We start from the raw sequence: 22,383 nt of genomic DNA, 5'->3' as shown, positions 1-22,383 counted from the left end.
ATTAAAGTTTTGAATTTTTCTCAAATTAATGAAAATTTCCAATATTTCGATGTTTTTCAAATTCATTAACTTCTAAAAAATTTATCTGCTTTTTTGCAATTAGGAAACATTTTTTAAACTTAATATTCATGAATTTTTCTCAAATATGATGACCTTGTTAAAGTCATCTATCAACTAGTGAACCTGTTAGTGGTCAATCAGTCAATGGTCGAGCGGTCAAACTTGAAAAGCGAGCGAGGGGGAGCGAGAAGTGCTCTGTTCCTTGCTGGCTGGCCCACTTGAGTAACTCATGAGGGCCGCTGCGCTTACTTGGCATAGAAAGCGCTAGTTAGGAGTAACCTTCCCGGACGTCAAATAGGAGTGTGACGCACATGCGCGAAGAAAACTGCGCCACCCCATTCTGTGGCACCGCATCGAGTAGTAGCGTGGACAGAAAAATCGCCTAAAACTATGCATGCTCAATTCGACTCGATCTCGATACACAAGATTGTTGAGCACCGTATTTCATGAGTTCTCGTTGCACATTTGCAGCGCGAACATATAACAAAGAATAGCAGCGGCAGAATTAAAGGCATTGTCTACAAAGAGTGAATAATAATTCAACATTTGATATTTTTTTGTAAGATTAGCACAATTTTTGTCAAACATAAACAATTTCAATCTTTTTGGACAAATTTTGAAATTATGAACAGAATTTGAAATCCCCGAACAATTCTTGATTTTTCTTTATTTCCAAACAAGAAAATGTGTTTTTTTACAAATTTTCCAACATTTTACAAATGCAAACATTTAAAACATCATTTTGTAAAAATGGGAACTTTTTGAAATACCAAGAAATTTTTTCATTTTTGAAAAATAATCCCGAACATTTTTTTAATTTGCGATTTTTTTTAAAAAGCATGAACCCTTTTTTGAAATTCCAAACAATTTTGAAACATGTCGTTTTTTGAATTGGTGAACAAAATTTTAAAAACGGGATCATTTTTTTAAACAGGAATATTTTTTGAAACGTGAAAGTTCTTTTTATTTTAAACTAATACTTGAAATTGCCGAACAATTTTTTTATAAAGGAAAAATAAAAACGAAAAAGAAAAGAAAAGAGAAAACATAAACGAAAAGAAAGAAGGAACGAAACATATAAACCACAATGAAAACTGTAAGGCAGAAAAACAACAAAATAAACGTCTATGAACCATCAAGAACCAGAGAAAATAAACCAGGAACCTTCGCAAAAGCAATATTCCTGTACAAGCTAAACTACTCAAATGGGCCGGCCCATCTTTGATTGCTACGTGCGAAACAATGGCGACTTGCCGTAATGCGGCGAATAGGGAATTCCTAACCTTCCCCGTGCCCGGCCAGACGCTGCGGCGCGGTGGTTTCAAGCCCGTAGGCTCACCTCAGCCATCACCTGTGACGCCTAGTTCTTCTCGCTATTGTCCTGCCGTACAGTGCTCCTGCCAGATGGGCTCTTCTGAATGTTGGGATGGGCTGCTAGGTCGAATGTCCTCTAGCACGACCCTTCATCTAGCGTTTTGACTCTAGACTTTGCACGGCAGGGACTCCCTATATGATGCATTAAGCGTCAAGTTGTTGCTTTTTTGAAACCTGAACACAAAATTTTGCAACTGTAGAGACTCTAGACTTTGCCACACGGGAGCCTCGAGAACAAATTTCAAAATTTCAAACATTTTTCAAACATCACATTAAAAAAAAACTTTTAAAAACTCAAAACTATTTTTGAAATTTCTAAGTTTATCAAAAATGGGATATTTTTTTTGAGATTTTTGAACATTTTAAAAAAGTGTCATAAATTTAGAAGTTCTGCATTTTTTTTCTAAAATTTCAAGATTACTTCTTAAAACACAACTTTGAAATTCCATTTTTTTTGAAAAATTCAAGCATTGTACCAAAACATGAACAAATATTTGTAACTGTGAACACTTTTTCAAATTTCATTTTTTTCAAAATTGAAGGATTTTTAAAATTCCAATTTTTTAATAAGCATGAAATTTTAATTCCAAACAATTTTGGAGAAGTTTGTTTTTTATTGAAAAAGGAACATAAAAGATAGAAAAGGCCAATAAATATAACATGCCTGAGAATATCAAGTTTAGGAACCTTTTAGAAGGTTCCCAAAACCAGGGCCAAAGTACATTAGGAACTTGTAACATATTGGTGTCTTGCCACCAACCGTGTTAAATTGGATTCCGGGCCATGGCAAGCGATTCTTATCTGCTGCTCGGTGCAAAACGAGGTAACTAAACGCGAGATCTATTTCTCGCTCATATCGATTCCTATTAGGACCATCTAAGGATGGGAAATAGCAGGCCAGCCTAATGCTGTAGCGCAGATTTCGCTGTTGTTATTTTTTTATATCGGAGAGCAACTAATTGAGGAGCGCTTTTTCGGGAGCCTCCCAACGATTACTTATGGGTGGACTGAGAGCGCGTCAACCACCACGTGTCGCGCTCTGAACGCTTCCTTCAGAATTTTTTTATTTTTTTCGCACACGTTTTCGGGTTTTTACATGGATTTTTTTTAGTTTTTTTCGGCTATTTAGGTTTTCACCAGCCTTTCTTAGCTTTTAAAAAAAATTGCGTGGAAAATGTGTTTTTTCTTCCGTGAGAGGCAAACAAAAAAGACCGTTTTCTCTTTTTTTTCCTTCTATAAAAGGCATGGTTTTGCTTCCGCGAGAGGCACGACCATGCCTCTCGAAAACGAAAAAGAGTTTTCTTTTTTATCTTCGTGAGAGGCATGGTTTTGCTTCCCGTGAGAGGCACGGCCGTACCTCCTGAAAACGAAAAAATACATGCTTTTTTCCTATCGTGAGAGGCACGGTTTTGCTTCCGCGAAAGACATGGTTGTGCTTCCACGAGAGGCACAGCCGTGCCTCTCGGAAAAGGATAAAAAATGTGTTTTTTTCCTTCCGTGAGAAGCATGGTTTTGCTTCCGCAAGAGGGCACGGTTCTGCTTCTGTGAGAGACATGGCCGTGCTTCTCGGAAAGGAGAAAAAACATGCTCTCGGTTTATTTTTTTTGTCCGTTCTTTCATGATTTTTTTGACAGAACCTATGAACATGAGATCTAATTTTGAAGATCTCGATGTGAGTATTCCAACGGTGAAAACGGTTCGAGTTTTGGATGCACGGTTTATGAGATAAAACATTTTGAATAAACGGATCTACGAAAAAAAAGAAAACTCTTAGGTCGCAACAAGTGGCACAGGGAGGTGGGAGTGGGAGTACTCCTTAATTAGTGATTTCTGCATGTCAACTGTTGTGTAGCTCGGTTTTTCTTGGGCCTTTTTTTCCTGATTTTGTTTCTCCCTTTTTATTCTTTGGTTTTCTTTGTTCTTTTTTTCAGTTACTTTTTCCTTTTTCTCATTCATCGATTTTATTATATCATTTTCATTTTTCTCAACATGTGTCTACTTTTGCTCGCATAATTTACATTTTTGGTTTACATCACAGATATTTTTATTTACACATTTAACATTTTCAAGATACGTGATGGCCATTTTTAATATATTTTTTCATATACATTAATGACGATTCTTTCGTATACATCACTATATATTTTTAATGACTATTTTTTCATATACATTATATTTTTTTGAATACGTCAGTATATTTTTTAGACATGTTTAGTATTTTTCAAATAAATGATTGATATTTTATAAATATATGTTTAGATGTCTATTTTTGCCAACACATGTTTAAATTTTGTCATATACATTTGTTTTTTTGATTAAAATACAATACAAATCCTAAAATTAATCATGGGGTGTCCAGTTAGTCATAATACCATAAAAATGTGTAACTGGTTCCTAGAAGTTTCCCAAGTGGTCACCCGCAGCCATATCCGCGATGCATCAGCTTCGACTTGCATAAGTGGCAGGTTGACTACTGTTGTGTGGCAAATTTTGGCAACCCCCCCCCCCCCCCCCCCCCCCCCCGTGTGGCAAAATTTGGCCACCCCCCCCCCCCCCCACCCCCAAAGATCATCTCTTTTAATTATGTGGTCCTCCACCTTGCACACATCCCCCCCTTGCCTTCCTCTACTCCTCCGATGGCCATAGTACACCTCGACGCCTCCACATCGTGAGCATGATGAGCTCCTTCGGCACGCCGCTGCTGGAAGCACCCTAAGACATCTACCTTCGCCGCTTGGGAAGGATTGTTTGTTCTTGGAAAGAAGTGAGGATGGAGCCATCTAGACTTCTGCGTGACGGTGGAAGGAGGAGAATTGAGGTTAGAGTCTGCCTACTCGCTTCTTTTCGCCACCGCCCTCCCGTATACATAGTCGGCGCCACGCGCCTTTGGGGAAGGCTGCCATTTCCGTGGCCATCGCATGGGAAAGCAACACTGGGATGGCGGTGATTGGATCATGCGAGAAAATCGGGGGAAGGGGATGGACAGGTTGATGATTAGACGGTATCCATGTAGATTTGTGAAAATAGGAGGGCGACAAATTAGAAGATAGGACATTTTTATACACCATAGACAATTTTTCATACATATTACAAATTTATCATATGCACCTATTTTTTATATAGGTTTAACAATTCTGATATACATGATTAACATTTATTAATACATATTTTTTGATGTTTACTTTTTTCATACACATTGTATATTTCTCATATACAGCCGAAACATTTCTTATACATGTTCAACTTTTTTAAATAGAAGCTTAATATTTTTTACACATGATTAATATTTTTCGAATACATATTTTCATGACCACCATTTTCACATACATTGCACATTTTTCGTGTACATCATGCACATTCTTTGATACATGTTTAATATTCTCTCAAATACATGCCTAACTTTTTTTAGTGCGATGAACATTTAAAATCCAAAATATAAATTAGGAAATTGATATAAAAACGAAAGAGAAAAACAGAAACATTAATTAAAAAGAGAAAAGAAAAAGAAGAAGAAAAAGAGGGCGTGACATCAGTCTTAATGGGCCGCCCATCAATCGGTTTGTTTACAAAAAAGGTAACTAAATGGGTTTGTTTATAACTCGTTTTGAGCTAGTGATGTGGAAGTATCGCGCGCTATGCGCGCTTGCATGGGCCTGGACAAGTAAGCTCCGGTGATAGAAAAAGTTAGAGAGGAGATACTTTGGAGACAACGTGCGAGGTTGGAATGGCTAGTACACGGTGATAAAAATACGTACTTTTTTCACCTACGCGCGAGCAGACGCCGAAGAAAGAACTTGATCAAGGCGCTGGCACGGCCTGATGGAAGTCTGACGGAGGACAGAATAGAGATGGAAAATTTGACTACAGATTTTTATAAGGATCTGTACACATCGGAGGGAGTAAACAATATAGAGGAGGTCTTGCAATCTGTTCCAGTTAAGGTAACATACCAGATGAACACCATGCTTAATGCTCCCTACGAGAACGAGGAGGTAAAGCGGGCACTTTTTCAGATGTTTCCGATCAAGGCGCCGGGGCCGGACGGTTTCCCCGCTCACTTTTTCCAGTGTCACTGGTGAAAGAACATGTGGTGCCCCCATGTTTGGTTTTTGGTAAGTGATGACAATCTCTATGGACTAATGGTTGTCTTGAGTTATATTTAAAGGTTTTGTCCATAGGCTTTTCTTGGAGTACATGTGTTGGTTTCAAGGAGAGTTTGTGTCGACCAAGGTGCTATTTAAGGAAATACCTAAAGATTGGTCTTGTGAGAGGTTGATCAAGACTAAGTTAAAGAGTGAATCAAGATGATCAACCCACAAAGCATAGAAGATGTACCGAGAGAGATCAAGTGATCTCATGGTATGGTAAGCATTGTCAATTACGCTTTGTGTACTAACCCATGGTCTTTGTGAGGGTTCTTTGTGGGGTTAGGTTGCGGTGTGCAAGTTCAAGTGGAGCATCACGAAGAGATCAAGTGCTTGAATCTTGCCGTCCTTTGTGGTGACAATGGACTTGTGAAGATGTGCGGAAGAGTGGCTCACCCATAGTGGAGTATGGGGGAGCAATCAACTAGTCTTCATCGAGTCAACCCAATCAAGAAAGGTGGTCCAACTTGAGGGAGTCAAGATCGTCATCATCTAGCTCAAGTGGACCATGTGCAAGGCAAAGGTTTGCCCTTGGTAGGTTTTCTATTTTACCGGTCTCATGATGGTAGTTGGGAGACCGGGTTATAGGATCGATTGCCGTACTATCAAGGGGGGCTCTCGATGAGTAGCTTGATCGTATCGTTCATAGAGAGCTCAAACCATTGCATCCTTGCATCATCTTTCTTGGTTCTTGTTTGGTTCTCTTTGTGAGTCTTAGAGCTTATGGTCATCTTGATGACAAGCTTGAGTTCATCGAAAACGGAGTTCGCATGCATCTTCTATGATGTTTTCGATGTTGGAGGTTTCACTCCTCTATTTGTTGGCATACCTCCCCTGCCTCTTCTTTCTATAACTAGTCGCTGTTTTGATGCTACTCGTCGTCTTGTTTCCAACAAGCTTGAGTTTGCTCAATTCGGAGCTCATATGCAGAAGTTATGGCAGTTCTGGTTTTCTTGAGTGTGGTTTTTGTCAGGGTCCCAGCGGTAGTACCGTGGTACCAAGCGGTAGTACGGCTGAGGAGTCACAAGCGGTAGTACCGTGGTACCCAGCGGTAGTACCGCTGAGGAGTCACAAGCGGCAGTACCGCTCCGCAACGGTAGTACCGGCAGTGACTCCGCAGCAGTACTACCGCTGGCTTACCAGGTCCCTACCGCGTCGATTCGAGGGGTCTTTTTCTGTGTCGGATTGTGCGGTACCTCGCCGCGGCAGTAGTGCGGCAGTACCGCTCCTTAGCGGCAGTGCCGCCCTTCCTCCGCGGTAGTACCGCCCGGTCCCTCTTTCCCTTTACCCTTCGTTCTGTGCGGCAGTACCGCCGAAGGGAGCGGTAGTACCGCTTAACCCAGCGGTAGTACCGCTGTCTCCTGCGGTACTACCGCCCCAAGGTTCATGTTTTGTTGCTCCTTTTTCCCTGTTTCTTCCACCTGAGCGGTAGTACCGCTCGTGGAGCGGTAGTACCGCTCGTGTGCGGGCTGAGCACATAACGGTTGGATTTTCCCCCTCCTATAAAAGGGGGTCTTCTTCCCCAATGAACCTTATCTCTTGAGCTCGTGTTCTTCCTCCATTGTTTACCTTCTTCGAGCTTGCTAACTCTCAATCCCTCCATGGATTCTTGCTAGTTTTTGAGGGAAAAGAGAGAGGAGATCTAGATCCACATTTCCACCAATCACTTTCTTCTATGTGAGGGGAACCCCTTGGATCTAGATCTTGGAGTTCTTGGTGTTCTCTTCCTTGTTCTTCCTCTCATTTTCCTCCCTAGCATTAGTTGCTTCAGTGGGATTTGAGAGAGAAGGACTTGGGCACTCTGTGTGCCCTTGCCATTGCATTTGGTGCATCGGTTTGAGTTCTCCACGTGATACGTGGAAGTTACAAGTTGAGAAGCTTATTACTCTTGGGTGCTTGGTACCCTTGAGCTTGTTCCTCTTGGGTGCTTGGGCGCCCTAGACGGTTGTTGGTGTTCGGAGCTCAATCATTGTGGTGCAAAGCTCCGGGCAAGCATCGGGGTGTCCAATTAGGTTGTGGAGATCGCCCCGAGCAATTTGACGGGTACCGGTGACCGCCCCCAAGGGTTGCCAAAGTGTACGGGTTCGGTGACCGCCCCCAAGGGTTGCCAAAGTGTACGGGTTCGGTGACCGCCCCCAAGGGTTGCCAAAGTGTACGGGTTCGGTGACCGCCCCCAAGGGTTGCCATTTGTACGGGTTCGGTGACCGCCCTCAAGGGTCCCTTAGTGGAATCACGGCATCTTGCATTGTGCGAGAGCGTGAGATTACGGTGGCCCTAGTGGCTTCTTGGGGAGCATTGTGCCTCCACACCGCTCCAAACAGAGATTAGCATCCGCAAGGGTGTGAACTTCGGGATACATCGTCGTCTCCTCGTGCCTCGGTTATCTCTTACCCGAGCCCTTTACTTATGCACTTTACTTTGTGATAGCCATATTGTTTCTTGTCATATATCTTGCTATCACATAGTTGCTTATCTTTCTTAGCATAAGTTGTTGGTGCACATAGGTGAGCCTAGTTGTTTTAGGTTTTGTGCTTGGAAAATTAACCGCTAGGTTTATTCCGCATTTGTTCGAGCCTAAACCGTAATTATTTTAAAACGCCTATTCACCCCCCTCTAGGCGACATCCACGATCTTTTAATTGGTATCAGAGCCTCGTCTCTCTTTGTTAGGCCTAACTGCCTAGAGAGTAAAGATGTCGACTAGGGGATTAGGATTCTCTGACACTCTTAGTTTCGATGGCACAAATTTTGATGTTTGGGTAATTCTCATGCTTAATCTCTTTAGGGTCATGGACCCAAACTTAGAGCGAATTGTAGATATGGGTTTTTCTCCTCCAAAGGATCCCCAAAGATTATCTTTAGAGGATGAGAAAAACTCTTATCTCAATGCTCAAGCTTCTAATGTGCTTTTCGATGCTTTGAGCAATGTAGTTATATTTCAACTCATGCCGTTCCGGGATGCTCATGAGTTGTGGACGAAGCTTCAAGATAAATATGGTGTGTCCAAGATTTGTGGGGATGATTGTTCTCCCTCCACCTCCGGTCGTATAGTCTTCTCAACTTCTTCTACTTCACCTACATGTGGTTTGCCACAAGGTAATGATATGGTGAGTAGTGTTGGTCATTGCAATGATGATAGTATGTTTATTGTGGATGATCCTTCATCACTATCTTATTGCAATGCTCCTTCTTTGGGCTTTAACACTTCGAGCACACCAAATGTTTCACATGCTTGTGTTGATAGTCCTTGCATATCATGTAGAAATTTCTTGACTAAATCTCATGATGATATGCTTACTATGTCTTGTTGCCATGATAAAAATGCATATATGTCCTCAAATTGTTGTGCTAACAATGTAGAGGAAACCCAACACCCCATGGAACAAGATGTGGTCTTAAATGGTGCTTCAAGGGATCCTACATCATCATCTATTGCTTTTTGCCTTATGGCTAAGGCTTCAAAGGTATCTCCTACTTTGAAACCCAATATGTCTCTTGATGATGATGTTGATGCTAATGATGATGAGGATAATGATGAAGAGAATGATAATGTTGCCTCCTTAAAAAGTAAGGGGGAAATGATTTTTAAAGCTCTTCTTAAGAATAAAATTGCTCGTTCCAACTTCATGGAAATCATGTCTATTGCTATTGAGGGCAAGAAATATATTGATGAGTTGGAATCTCGTCTTGAGGAGCATGAGGTCACCATTGATAAAATGGAAGGTCGTGAGTGTGATTACGCTAATGAGATTGCGGTCCTCTCTCAAGCTCTTGAACTTGAACAAACCACCAAAGAATCTCTTGAGGAGACTTTTGCTCTAGAGTTATCTAGAGTGAGGGAATCTCGTGATAGAGCTCTTGAGGTGGCCAATGATTTTGAAACTAAAAATGAGGAGCTTGAAGTTGCACATGCTAAACTCCTTGAGGACTTTGAGCACCTCGAAAATGGCTCAAGGGTCATTAAGAGTGAGCTCATCAAACTCACCGAGTCTCATGCTCAACTTAAAGCTTCGTATTCAAAAGAGCTTTCCAAGGTGTCCTCTCCGCTTGTTGTTAATGATGATGCTTGTGCTACTAACTCTATCTCTTGTGAAGCATCCATTTTGAAGGAGAATGTTGAGCTAAGGGCTCAACTGGAGTTGCTATCTAGCAATTATGGAATGTTGGAAGAAAATCATGTAAAGCTCACAAGCTCTCATGATGATCTTCTAGTATCCCATAATGTGCTAAAATTAGCTCATGAGGCCATGCTTATTAAGGTAACATCTAGTGAGCCTCATGTGGATACTAGCACTACTTCTAGTCAAAATGCTATATTGCCAGGTGCTAGTCCTTGTAATTCATCTACTCACAATGTTGGTACATCTTGTGATGAATTGCTTTTCTTGCCTTGTTGCTCTAACGATGAAGCTTATACTTCCTCTAGTACTTGTGTTGAGACTAACCATGTAGAGGAAATCAAAGAGCTCAAGGCCCAAGTCACTTCTTTGAAGAAAGACTTGGAAAAGAGTCATGAAGGGAAGTCCACACTCAACAATATCTTGAGTGTGCAAAAATCCCCCAATGACAAAGGTGGACTTGGATTCAACTCCAATAAGAAGAAGAAGTCCAAGATGATCAAGTAGAAGGGCCAAGAACAAGTCAAGAATTCGGCCAAGATTATTTGCTTCAAGTGCAAAGTAGAAGGGCATCATGTTAGATCTTGCTCATTGAATAAGAAGCCCATTAGTGACAAGCAACAAGGGAAGCGGCCACAAGTTCACTCTCATTCTCAACCTCAAGTTGAAGAAAGGCCTCTTCCCAAGAAGACTCAAGCTAATGCTTCTCAAGTTGAGAAATCAAGTGAGAAGAAAGTGAAGAGTAGACGTTGCTACCTATGTCGCGAGAAAGGTCACCTCGCTTCTTCATGCACTAGTGGTAACTTATCCAACCCAATTATTATTGATGATGTCTATTCTCTTGGGAAGGATAAGGTTGGCAATGTGGTTGCCAAGTTTGTTGGTACTCAAAATGGTTTGAAGCAAAGAACCATTTGGGTAGCCAAGCCTATTGTGACTAACCTCTTAAGACCCAACTTGGTTGGGGACCAACAAGCTCAAACTTGATCAATAGGTGATATTGGAGGTCATTGGAGACTTGGCTATATCATGAAGAATTAAGGGGACTTCATCATACTTATTGTCTCAAGCCAAGTCATTCGGATTATCAAGTTTCTATCTTATATCCAATGTTCCTCCTTGCAGTAACTCGTGCTTAGATTGTTTACATTGAAAGTTACTTGCCCCTTTGCATGTTTGGCTTTGTTCCTTGCATGTGTTTGTACAGGTTGTGCTTCCAACTTGATTATCTTGAGCAATCAAGTATGTGTGTGTTGGTTTGCACATCATGTACATGTGTGTTGTTAGTTGAGCCTTTGTGCATCTTGGTCATATCTTAGTTGGCTCTTGTGAGAGATTAATGGAATATCCCATTATGGGGGAGTGATGTGCTTTGTGCACCTCACAATCCTATATATGTGTGTACATGAGTAATACCATCTAGTATTGATATTTCAAGATTATCTAGTCGTTATGTGGTATGTCTTCTCATGAGAAATTCAAATTCTAAATAGTCCATTAATTATCTCTTGTTGGATCCTTTAATTGCCTCTTGTCTATCTTTAATTGGTATCACATTATGGGGAAGTAATATGCTACGTGTATATTACTAGCCTAGAAAATGTGTACATTTGAGATATTGTCATCTAGAGTTAATATTGTAAATTATCTTGTCCCTAGGTGGCATGCTAGCTCTACAAGTTGCAATTTGCTTGTTGTTTGGTGTGAAGATGATGTCGGATATCCTTGCTATCTACCATCGGGAACTATTTCCATTTACTTCTTGTCTTTTGACAATTGGTACTCACTTTTGTGGTAGAATTTATTGATCATCTTTACATTGGCTTTTTCTTTTTTATTTGCCCTTTCTCTTGCCAAGGTTTGTATCAACTCCCTTTGTCTTCCATACCACTTGTGGATCTTGTGTATTTCTTGATCTTGTCTAGTGTTTTCTAGATATAGTGAAAGTGGTGATCCCACCTTGTGCATTTTGTATTCAAATGCAAATTCTCTATAATGCACTAGTCTTGGGGGAGCTATCCCATTTTCTTTAAAACACTCATCTTGCGATCCTTATCAAGTGTGTGTTGGTGGAAGGCAAGCCATTTTCGTTTTGGTACTTTGTGCCATCATGAAACTTTGTAGAGAGCTTGGTTTGTTTGGAACCATCCTCTCTTTTGGGAGTTTGATGTCTCTTCTTTGTGTATATCAATGGATATCTCATTCCTTGTTGTATCCATTATGGATACCCTCCAAGTGATGATTTATTCATTTGGTATCTTTTCTTTCCTTGGTATTTCTTTGTCTTTCGGTATCGGTTCTTGAAAGTCTTGAGCATGCATATTAACTTCGTGTAGTATCTTTGGCGTGCTTTCTTTCTTTGACCCAATATATAGGGGGAACTCCACCAAGTCTCAAATTGGATGAGATGTGCATGAAATTCATTTTCATATCTATATGCACATATTTATGTGGAGTTTGTCCTATGTGTTGTTGGTTCTCTAACTCTTTGGTCCCAATGAGTTTGGGTACCATTTTGTTTGTGTTGTTGTTCTAGGAACAAGTGGAGATCCATTGGATGCTCGACTCACTCACAAGGAAGGTGTTGTCACCATGTGCTTATTGGAGTCAAGCTGGGATGATCAACGAACTACTTTGTACCTTCAATTGGTATCTACTACATCCTTCCAATGTTATCTCGGTAACAAGTATCTTCATATACTTCATGCACACATTCCTTGCATCAACCTTGTGTAGGTTGTATCATGGCATGTTATCCATTCTTTCTTGTGATACTTGTTTCCTTTCTCAAAGCATCTCAACGATGATCTCATGTTGCTAGTTGCGATGTCTTTGATGGTTGTGTAGTAGGAATTCATTTGTATACAATAAGACTATATCTAGCCATGTGCTATGCTTTCAAGCAAATATCTTATTGGTGTATTTATGATTTCCTTGTGGATATCTTATTCCTCGTGTTGCAACTATTTCGGGTGTACATCCTTCTGTGTAGATATATATCATCATGATTCCGTCTACCTAGAATCTTATACACTTGAGAAAAGTTGCATATCTAGTTGATATCCTTTCTTTCATGACCACCTTGTCTTTCTTATGTTATTTCTTTGGTGGCTCCGTGAAAGCTTTTGCCTTGAGTGCGTGTCTTATCTCGTTGCATCTTGATGCACTCTTGTGTGGTGAAGATTATTTTCGTCATGCTTATCTTTACGAGGCTTTTGCCATCTTAATTGGTATCCCTTGTCTTGATGAGGCTTTCATCTTCTATCTTCACCACGGGTTGTCACAAGCATAGGTTCTTTATATGCTTATTAGTAAGCTTGTGAACCCATTTACTTGTTGTGTGTGGGAATGGTAGGCCTTGCACCGTGTTGCCTCTTTCTTTCAAGACTTTATTGATGCTTAATGCTCATCCGTACATTAGTCTTCTCAAGTGCATTGTCTTGACTCTCACACATCATTTTGGTTGAGCCCATTCTTAAGTTGCCTCTTTCACTTGTTGCTCAACCATGTGTTAGTTGCAAGTGCTAGGCTTAGTTTCCTATATGCTCACTTGCACTTGTTGTAAGTTTCTATTGATTTTGGGGGAGCTATGATCCTATTTTGTGCACTTTGTATCCAAATACAAAAATTCTTGATGTGCACAAATCATGGGGAGCTTCTCTAGTTTCTTTAGAACACTCCTCTGCTCATATCATAATATCTTTCTTTCTTGTGGCTCGTAGGATCATTGGCCTAGTTGGTTCAATTGGTATCTTTTGATAGCTTGCTTCAATTGGTATCTTTTGATCGCTTGATTGCTTGTGTCTCCGTCGATTATGTCTTTGTGGCATATCTTCCTTTAGCAATCTTTGGGCCTCAATATAGTTTGTCTTCCTCCAAGTATTTACCGTTGGTTATGTGTATTGCTTTCCTCTCTCTTGTTGAGAAATACACAAGTTATGGAGGAACTCAATCTATATTGGCGTTCTAAGCTTTTCGCCCATTTTGGCAATCGATGCCAATGGGGGAGAAGTTTCAGAGAGTTTTGTGGAGGTTTCGGGGAGTTTTGTGGAGAAGTCTTTAGAGTTTTCTCCTTGCTTTGGTTTTGTTCCTAAGCATTTGCATCTCATACGCATGCATTATTGGTTGTTGCATTGCATGGTGATGCATAATTCCTTGTATTAAACTCTCTTGAAAGTGATTGCCATCAATTACCAAAATGGGGGAGATTGAAAGAACATGTGGTGCCCCCATGTTTGGTTTTGGTAATTGATGACAATCTCTATGGACTAATGGTTACCTTGAGTTATATTTGAAGGTTTTGTCCATAGGCTTTTCTTGGAGTACATGTGTTGGTTTCAAGGAGAGTTTGTGTCGACCAAGGTGCTATTTAAGGAATTACCTAAAGATTGGTCTTGTGAGAGGTTGATCAAGACTAAGTTAAAGAGTGAATCAAGATGATCAACCCACAAAGCGTAGAAGATGTACCGAGAGGGATCAAGTGATCTCATGGTATGGTAAGCATTGTCAATTACGCTTTGTGTACTAACCCATGGTCTTCGTGAGGGTTCTTTGTGGGGTTAGGTTGCGGTGTGCAAGTTCAAGTGGAGCATCACGAAGAGATCAAGTGCTTGAAGCTTGCCGTCCTTTTTGGTGACAATGGACTTGTGAAGATGTGCGGAAGAGTGGCTCACCCATAGTGGGGTATGGGGGAGCAATCAACTAGTCTTCATCGAGTCAACCCAATCAAGAAAGGTGGTCCAACTTGAGGGAGTCAAGATCGTCATCATCTAGCTCAAGTGGACCATGTGCAAGGCAAAGGTTTGCCCTTGGTAGGTTTTCTATTTTACCGGTCTCATGATGGTAGTTGGGAGACCGGGTTATAGGATCGATTGCCGTACTATCAAGGGGGGCTCTCGATGAGTAGCTTGATCGTATCGTTCATAGAGAGCTCAAACCATTGCATCCTTGCATCATCTTTCTTGGTTCTTGTTTGGTTCTCTTTGTGAGTCTTAGAGCTTATGGTCATCTTGATGACAAGCTTGAGTTCATCGAAAACGGAGTTCGCATGCATCTTCTATGATGTTTTCGATGTTGGAGGTTTCACTCCTCTATTTGTTGGCATACCTCCCCTGCCTCTTCTTTCTATAACTAGTCGCTGTTTTGATGCTACTCGTCGTCTTGTTTCCAACAAGCTTGAGTTTGCTCAATTCGGAGCTCATATGCAGAAGTTATGGCAGTTCTGGTTTTCTTGAGTGTGGTTTTTGTCAGGGTCCCAGCGGTAGTACCGTGGTACCAAGAGGTAGTACGGCTGAGGAGTCACAAGCGGTAGTACCGTGGTACCCAGCGGTAGTACCGCCGAGGAGTCACAAGCGGCAGTACCGCTCCGCAGCGGTAGTACCGGCGGTGACTCCGCAGCAGTACTACCGCTGGCTTACCAGGTCCCTACCGCGTCGATTCGAGGGGTCTTTTTCTGTGTCGGATTGTGCGGTACCTCGCTGCGGCAGTAGTGCGGCAGTACGCTCCTTAGCGGCAGTGCCGCCCTCCTCCGCAGCTCTGATACACGCCCCGTCCCCTCTCTTCCTTTACCCCTTCTTTTTTTTCATCTCTCTCAAACTGTATACTGCCGCTGGCACGTATACACTGTCTCCGGTAGAAGCCCAATGAAGGAAATATGCCCTAGAGGCAATAATAAAGTTATTATTTATTTCCTTATATCATGATAAATGTTAATTATTCATGCTAGAATTGTATTAACCGGAAACATAATACATGTGTGAATACATAGACAAACAGAGTGTCACTAGTATGCCTCTACTTGACTAGCTCGTTAATCAAAGATGGTTATGTTTCCTAACCATGAACAAAGAGTTGTTATTTGATTAACGGATCACATCATTAGTGAATGATCTGATTGACATGACCCATTCCATTAGCTTAGCACCCGATCGTTTAGTATGTTGCTATTGCTTTCTTCATGACTTATACATGTTCCTATGACTATGAGATTATGCAACTCCCGTTTGCCGGAGGAACACTTTGGGTGCTACCAAACGTCACAACGTAACTGGGTGATTATAAAGGAGCATTACAGGTGTCTCCCAAGGTAGATGTTGGGTTGGCGTATTTCGAGATTAGGATTTGTCACTCCGATTGTCGGAGAGGTATCTCTGGGCCCTCTCGGTAATACACATCACATAAGCCTTGCAAGCATTACAACTAATATGTTAGTTGTGAGATGATGTATTACGGAACGAGTAAAGAGACTTGCCGGTAACGAGATTGAACTAGGTATTGGATACCGACGATCGAATCTCGGGCAAGTAACATACCGATGACAAAGGGAACAACGTATGTTGTTATGCGGTCTGACCGATAAAGATCTTCGTAGAATATGTAGGAGCCAATATGCATCCAGGTCCCGCTATTGGTTATTGACCGGAGATGTCTCGGTCATGTCTACATTGTTCTCGAACCGTAGGGTCCGCACGCTTAACGTTACGATGACAGTTATTATGAGTTTATGCATTTTGATGTACCGAAGATAGTTCGGAGTCCTGGATGTGATCACGGACATGACGAGGAGTCTCGAAATGATCGAGACATAAAGATTTATATATTGGAAGCCTATATTTGGATATCGGAAGTGTTCCGGGTGAAATCGGGATTTTACCGGAATACCGGGAGGTTACCGGAACCCCCCGGGAGCCATATGGGCCTTGATGGGCCTTAGTGGAAAGGAAAAAGGGGCAGCCCATAGGTGGCGCGCGCCTCCCCCCTCCCCTAGTCCTATTAGGACTAGGAGAGGTGGCCGGCCCCCTCTCCCTCTTTCCCCCTCATGGAAACCTAGTTGGACTAGGATTGGGGGGGGGGAGTCCTACTCCCGGTAGGAGTAGGACTCCTCCTGCGCCCTCTCCCTGGCCGGCGCACCTCTCCCCCTTGGCTCCTTTATATACGGAGGCAGAGGGGCACTCTAGACAGACAAGTTGATCATTGAGATCGTTCCTTAGCCGTGTGCGGTGCCCCCTGCCACCATATTCCACCTCGATCATATCGTTGTAGTGCTTAGGCGAAGCCCTGCGTCGGTAGAACATCAAGATCGTCACCACGCCGTCGTGCTGACGGAACTCCTCCCCGAAGCTTTGCTGGATCAGAGCCCGGGGATTGTCATCGAGCTGTACGTGTGCTAAGAACTCGGAGGTGCCGGAGTAACGGTGCTTGGATCGGTCGGATCGGGAAGACGTACGACTACTTCCTCTACGTTGCGTCAACGCTTCCGCAGTCGGTCTGCGTGGGTACGTAGACAACACTCTCCCCTCTTGTTGCTATGCATCACCATGATCTTGCGTGTGCGTAGGAATTTTTTTGAAATTACTACGAAACCCAACAGTGGCATCCGAGCCTAGGTTTTATGGTTTGATGTTATATGCACGAGTAGAACACAAGTGAGTTGTGGGCGATATAAGTCATACTGCCTACCAGCATGTCATACTTTGGTTCGGCGGTATTGTTGGACGAGACGACCCGGACCGACATTACGCGTACGCTTACGCGAGACCGGTTCTCCCGACGTGCTTTGCACACAGGTGGCTTGCGGGCGACTGTCTCTCCAACTTTAGTTGAACCGAGTGTGGCTACGCCCGGTCCTTGCGAAGGTTAAAACGGAGTCTATTTGACAAACTATCGCTGTGGTTTTGATGCGTAGGTGAGATTGGTTCTTGCTTAAGCCCGTAGCAGCCACGTAAAACTTGCAACAACAAAGTAGAGGACGTCTAACTTGTTTTTGCAGGGCATGTTGTGATGTGATATGGTCAAGACATGATGCTAAATTTTATTGTATGAGATGATCATGTTTTGTAACCGAGTTATCGGCAACTGGCAGGAGCCATATGGTTGTCGCTTTATTGTATGCAATGCAATCGCGATGTAATGCTTTACTTTATTACTAAGCGGTAGTGATAGTCATGGAAGCATAAGATTAGCGAGACGACAACGATGCTACGATGGAGATCAAGGTGTCGCACCGGTGACGATGGTGATCATGACGATGCTTCGGAGATGGAGATCACAAGCACAAGATGATGATGGCCATATCATATCACTTATATTGATTGCATGTGATGTTTATCTTATTATGCATCTTATCTTGCTTTGATTGACGGTAGCATTATAAGATGATCTCTCACTAAATTATCAAGAAGTGTTCTCCCTGAGTATGCACCGTTGCGAAAGTTCTTCGTGCTGAGACACCACGTGATGATCGGGTGTGATAGGCTCTACGTTCAAATACAACGGGTGCAAAACAGTTGCACACGCGGAATACTCAGGTTATACTTGACGAGCCAAAGCATATACAGATATGGCCTCGGAACACGGAGACCGAAAGGTCGAGCGTGAATCATATAGTAGATATGATCAACATAATGATGTTCACCGATGAAACTACTCCATCTCACGTGATGATCGGACATGGTTTAGTTGATTTGGATCACGTGATCACTTAGAGGATTAGAGGGATGTCTATCTAAGTGGGAATTCTTAAGTAATATGATTAATTGAACTGAAATTTATCATAAACTTAGTACCTGATAGTATCTTGCTTGTTTATGTTGATTGTAGATAGATGGCTCGTGCTGTTGTTCCGTTGAATTTTAATGCGTTCCTTGAGAAAGCAAAGTTGAAAGATGATGGTAGCAATTACACGGACTGGGTCCGTAACTTGAGGATTATCCTCATTGCTGCACAGAAGAATTACGTTCTGGAAGCACCGCTGGGTGCCAGGCCTGCTGCTGGAGCAACACCAGATGTTATGAACGTATGGCAGAGCAAAGCTGATGACTACTCGATAGTTCAGTGTGCCATGCTTTACGGCTGAGAATCGGGACTTCAACGACGTTTTGAACATCACGGAGCATATGAGATGTTCCAAGAGTTGAAGTTAATATTTCAAGCAAATGCCCGGATTGAGAGATATGAAGTCTCCAATAAGTTCTATAGCTGTAAGATGGAGGAGAACAGTTCTGTCAGTGAGCATATACTCAGAATGTCTGGGTATAATAATCACTTGATTCAATTGGGAGTTAATCTTCCAGATGATTGTGTCATTGACAGAATTCTCCAATCACTGCCACCAAGCTACAAGAGCTTCGTGATGAACTATAATATGCAAGGGATGAACAAGACTATTCCCGAGCTCTTCGCAATGCTGAAAGCTGCGGAGGTAGGAATCAAGAAGGAGCATCAAGTGTTGATGGTCAACAAGACCACTAGTTTCAAGAAAAAGGGCAAAGGGAAGAAGAAGGGGAACTTCAAAAAGAACAGCAAGCAAGTTGCTGCTCAAGAGAAGAAACCCAAGTCTGGACCTAAGCCTGAAACTGAGTGCTTCTACTGCAAGCAGACTGGTCACTGGAAGCGGAACTGCCCCAAGTATTTGGCGGATAAGAAGGATGGCAAGGTGAACAAAGGTATATGTGATATACATGTTATTGATGTGTACCTTACTAGAGCTCGCAGTAGCACCTGGGTATTTGATACTGGTTCTGTTGCTAATATTTGCAACTCGAAACAGGGACTACGGAATAAGCGGACACTAGCAAAGGACGAGGTGACGATGCGCGTGGGAAACGGTTCCAAAGTCGATGTGATCGCGGTCGGCACGCTACCTCTACATCTACCTTCGGGATTAGTATTAGACCTAAATAATTGTTATTTGGTGCCAGCGTTGAGCATGAACATTATATCTGGATCTTGTTTAATGCGAGACGGTTATTCATTTAAATAAGGAATAATGGTTGTTCTATTTATATGAGTAATATCTTTTATGGTCATGCACCCTTGAAGAGTGGTCTATTCTTATTGAATCTCGATAGTAGTGATATACATATTCGTAATGTTGAAACCAAAAGATGCAGAGTTGATAATGATAGTGCAACTTATTTGTGGCACTGCCGTTTAGGTCATATCGGTGTAAAGCGCATGAAGAAACTCCATACTGATGGACTTTTGGAACCACTTGATTATGAATCACTTGGTACTTGCGAACCGTGCATCTTGGGCAAGATGACTAAAACACCGTTCTCCGGTACTATGGAGAGAGCAACAGATTTGTTAGAAATCATACATACAGATGTATGTGGTCCGATGAATATTGAGGCTCGTGGCGGATATCGTTATTTTCTCACTTTCACAGATGATTTAAGCAGATATGGATATATCTACTTAATGAAACACAAGTCTGAAACATTTGAAAAGTTCAAAGAATTTCAGAGTGAAGTTGAAAATCATCGTAACAAGAAAATAAAGTTTCTACGATCTGATCGTGGAGGAGAATATTTGAGTTACGAGTTTGGTGTACATATGAAACAATGCGGAATAGTTTTGCAACTCACGCCACCCGGAACACCACAGCGTAATGGTGTCTCCGAACGTCGTAATCGTACTTTACTAGATATGGTACGATCTATGATGTCTCTTACTGATTTACAGCTATCGTTTGGGGATACGCTCTAGAGACGGCCGCATTCACATTAAATAGGGCACCATCGAAATCCGTTGAGACGACGCCTTATGAACTGTGGTTTGGCAAGAAACCAAAGTTGTCGTTTCTAAAAGTTTGGGGCTGCGATGCTTATGTGAAAAAACTTCAACCCGATAAGCTCGAACCCAAATCGGAGAAATGTGTCTTCATAGGATATCCAAAGGAAACTATTGGATACACCTTCTATCACAGATCCGAAGGCAAGACTTTTGTTGCTAAATTCGGAAACTTTCTAGAGAAGGAGTTTCTCTCGAAAGAAGTAAGTGGGAGGAAAGTAGAACTTGACGAGGTAACTGTACCTGCTCCCTTACTGGAAAGTAGTACATCACAGAAAACTGTTTCTGCGACAGCTACACCAATAAGTGAGGAAGTTAATGATAATGATCATGAAACTTCAGAACAAGATACTACTGAACCTCGTAGATCAACCAGAGTAAGATCCGCGCCAGAGTGGTACGGTAATCCAGTTCTGGAAGTCATGCTACTAGATCATGATGAACCTACGAACTATGAAGAAGCGATGGTGAGCCCAGATTCCGCAAAGTGGCTTGAAGCCATGAAATCTGAGATGGGATCCATGTATGAGAACAAAGTATGGACTTTGGTTGACTTGCCCGATGATCGGCAAGCAATTGAGAATAAATGGATCTTCAAGAAGAAGACTGACGCTGACGGTAATGTTACTGTCTACAAAGCTCGACTTGTTGCAAAAGGTTTTCGACAAGTTCAAGGGGTTGACTACGATGAGACCTTCTCACCCGTAGCGATGCTTAAGTCTGTCTGAATCATTTTAGCAATTGCCGCATTTTATGATTATGAAATTTGGCAGATGGATGTTAAAACTGCATTCCTGAATGGATTTCTGGAAGAAGAGTTGTATATGATGCAACCAGAAGGTTTTTTCGATCCAAAGGGAGCTAACAAAGTGTGCAAGCTCCAGCGATCCATTTATGGACTGGTGCAAGCCTCTCGGAGTTGGAATAAACGCTTTGATAGTGTGATCAAAGCATTCGGTTTTATACAGACTTTTGGAGAAGCCTGTATTTACAAGAAAGTGAGTGGGAGCCCTGTAGCATTTCTGATATTATATGTAGATGACATATTATTGATTGGAAATGATATAGAATTTCTGGATAGCATAAAGGGATACTTGAATAAGAGTTTTTCAATGAAAGACCTCGGTGAAGCTGCTTACATATTAGGCATTAAGATCTATAGAGATAGATCGAGACGCCTAATTGGACTTTCACAAAGCACATACCTTGACAAAGTTTTGAAAAAGGTCAAAATGGATCAAGCAAAGAAAGGATTCTTGCCTGTGTTACAAGGTGTGAAATTGAGTAAAACTCAAAGCCCAACCACTGCAGAAGATAGAGAGAAAATGAAAGATATTCCCTATGCTTCAGCCATAGGCTCTATAATGTATGCAATGCTGTGTACCAGACCTGATGTATGCCTTGCTAGAAGTTTAGCAGGGAGGTACCAAAGTAATCCAGGAGTGGATCACTGGACAGCGGTCAAGAACATCCTGAAATACCTGAAAAGGACTAAGGATTTGTTTCTCGTATATGGAGGTGACAAAGAGCTCATCGTAAACGATTACGTTGATGCAAGCTTTGACACTGATCCGGACGATTCTAAATCGCAAACCGGATACATGTTTACATTAAACGGTGGAGCTGTAAGTTGGTGTAGTTCTAAACAAAGCGTCGTAGCGGGATCTACATGTGAAGCGGAGTACATAGCTGCTTCAGAAGCAGCAAATGAAGGAGTCTGGATGAAGGATTTCATATCCGATCTAGGTGTCATACCTAGTGCATCGGGTCCAATGAAAATCTTTTGTGACAATACTGGTGCAATTGCCTTGGCAAAGGAATCCAGATTTCACAAGAGAACCAAGCACATCAAGAGACGCTTCAATTCCATCCAGGACCTAGTCCAGGTGGGAGACATAGAGATTTGCAAGATACATACGGATCTGAATATTGCAGACCCGTTGACTAAGCCTCTTCCATGAGCAAAACATGATCAACACCAAAGCTCCATGGGTGTTAGAATCATCACTGTGTAATCTAGATTATTGAATCTAGTGCAAGTGGGAGACTGAAGGAAATATGCCCTAGAGGCAATAATAAAGTTATTATTTATTTCCTTATATCATGATAAATGTT

This window comes from Triticum urartu, chromosome 2 (assembly GCF_003073215.2).
Source record: "Triticum urartu cultivar G1812 chromosome 2, Tu2.1, whole genome shotgun sequence".
NCBI lineage: Eukaryota > Viridiplantae > Streptophyta > Magnoliopsida > Poales > Poaceae > Triticum > Triticum urartu.
This window is presented reverse-complemented; position numbering follows the sequence as displayed.